Source organism: Melampsora larici-populina, assembly GCF_000204055.1.
Source record: "Melampsora larici-populina 98AG31 unplaced genomic scaffold MELLAscaffold_17, whole genome shotgun sequence".
Taxonomy (NCBI): Eukaryota; Fungi; Basidiomycota; class Pucciniomycetes; order Pucciniales; family Melampsoraceae; genus Melampsora; species Melampsora laricis-populina.
The window spans coordinates 444,839-447,338 of record NW_006768781.1 but is presented as its reverse complement, the minus strand read 5'-3'; positions in this window follow the sequence as shown (position 1 = coordinate 447,338).

Here is a 2,500-nt window from a genome sequence, read left to right as displayed (position 1 = left end):
ATCAAGCCAAAGAGCCGGGGTGTCCAGCACATCTTCTCTGAGTGTTTGGATGGATTTTATGTGGTCGGATACATCTCCATCGCCTCTGTTCCGCTCTTTGAAGTGTCTATTGTAGAAGTTGTGTTTTAGTTGAAGTTCAGCGGTGAGTTCTTGGCGAACCGAAAGCCAATCGTCCTCAGATCGCCCCAAACTGTTGGCAATCGCTCGATATCCACAATGCCCATCGGGTATTGGGTCATGAACAGAATGGACATACTGGCGTAGCCAGGTTGGAAGACATGAGTCCTGAATGAAAAGAAGCGGGAATTAGATGTGTAAGCAACTGTACAAATGGGACAAATTGGGACGTACACACTTTTAGCTTGGAGGAACGTGTAGAGCGACGAGGAGCAATGACTTAGTCCGTCTCGGTCTTATTATGCCTGGTTGATCTCCGAACAGGGTTGAATTCAGTGTGTTTCTCTGGATTGGGTTCAATCATACGCCTTGCTCTCTTTTTATTGCCCTACAAAGACAACCTCAGTCATAACGCCTTTCAAGACACTGTCTTTACCCAGTTCATCAAAGACAGACTTACACAAGGCAGCGAAGGAAGTGATGATGATGTTACACTGAGGTTTGCACTTGGTTCTTCCAGAGCGGTGGTGTCGGCAACAATAGTTGTCGTCCCTTCGTTTTCCTTTGTGGGGCTGGTAAGGGGTGGAAGTAAGGCTTTGAAATCGAAGCTTTGTTCGTCATCTTGCTCAACAAAAGGTTTTGAGAGCGAGGGGAGGGCGGACTAGATCACAAACACAAAAGGGCGAATGTCCAAAACTTATCTCTATTGAAGAAAGACATAAGGCGAAAAGTGCGTACCAAAGGAGGTCCAACCGGGGGTGTGAGTATTGAGGTAGGTGACGGCTATGATACGGATATTACACATTATTCAGCAACCCAATTAGGGTACACAAGGCTGAAGACGATGTGTCTGCAAGAGCAGAGCACCCACCAGAGGTTCCGAAAACGCTGGACTGCCTGAAGTTTCGGGTTTGATAGTAGGACTACGTGAGGGCTATATGATATACGAGTAAAGTATATTTGGTTAGTTTCAATGAACAAAATTGTTGGTAGGGAGATTCGTACCATATCGGAATCATAATCAACAAGCCCCTTGAGATTGAGAATCAGGCTAGGGCGAGTTTGACCTTCTATGCTTGAGTGGTTGATGGGATATGAAGGTGGGATAAAGGTTTGTCCTGAGGTGTGATCAAGAATCGGGGAAACACTGGAGGGTGAATCAGCCAAAGGTTTGGTGATGTTACTGGAGGTGCCTGTGATCCGGAGAGCGGCTGGTAAAGCTGGAGGAGGAGGTAGACATGAATCATGTGTTGGAGAGGGCTGTTGTGGAGGGTTGTTGGGAGCCGGAGGTGGGAGGTTGTCTGACAGTTTCTTCACTTTTTTGCGCTTTTTCTTTTTGACGAGATATGTGCCAGTGTCTTCTGGTACAGGAGTCTGCATTGATTAACAAAAAGTTAGAACTGAACGACTTAAAGGTAACGGTGAGGGAGAAACTCACCACTGATAACGTCTCCAGAGGGGGGGGACTAAGGACCTTTATTGGGGATTAAGAATGACTTGTGGTTCGGATTGGTTGAGTTTTTTCGACTTTGATAGGTTGCGAGTGTGATGTTTGAGGAGCAAAGTTACTTGATTGGTATTTCTCAAGAACTTGCTGGATTTCTGCAAGGGCTTTGGTTCGATCAGCACGCGAAAGCTGAGATAGTTTGTTTGAAATCTAAAGGTGGAATGCATTGGTGAAGTTCAGCATTGCAAATGCCCGATTGGAGGTGACATGTACTGACCGAACTGGATCGTTGATTGATGACAGCTAAACTCTCGCCCTGATGTTTTGCGTCACGAGTCTGGATACATTAAACACTTGCTTAGATGTCTTCCAGTGACATGTGATGAATACATTAAAAACAAGCTTACTTCGGAACCGATTGGCCCATGGTTGTCACCTCCATTATTGATTTGGATTTTCCACGTACCGACTGGAGGGAGGACTTGTGTGATATTGTTCTTGATAAGGTCCTGTAGATGATTGGGAATATTGGGGGCAATGACCTCATAGGCTTTGAGTGAGAAGGGGCAGTTGGTCTTTTGAGAACACGAGTCGTCGGAAGGCTTTGGGCCAAAACGATGACATCGAAAACAAAGGCTGTTATTCTCAGAGGATCGGATGGTTAGCTTATATCCATTGGCTTCTGCGTGCTGGCGAAGTTTGGTCTTGATACCAGCTTCTGTGGTTGCTTCGAGGTTGTGTGGTGGTGGTTGGAACAGCTTGAGCGTGGAAGAGGAAGTGGAGGGATCCATGAGGTGGCGGTATGCAGACGAGGGATGTGAAGAGGAGGTTTTAAAACACAAGGGTGGGGTTTTGTAGAGGTGGTGCGGTGAAATAGGTAGTGTTGTACTGGGTGGTAACTTTAAGTGGGTGCGAGGGTAGTAGAAGGTAGTTATG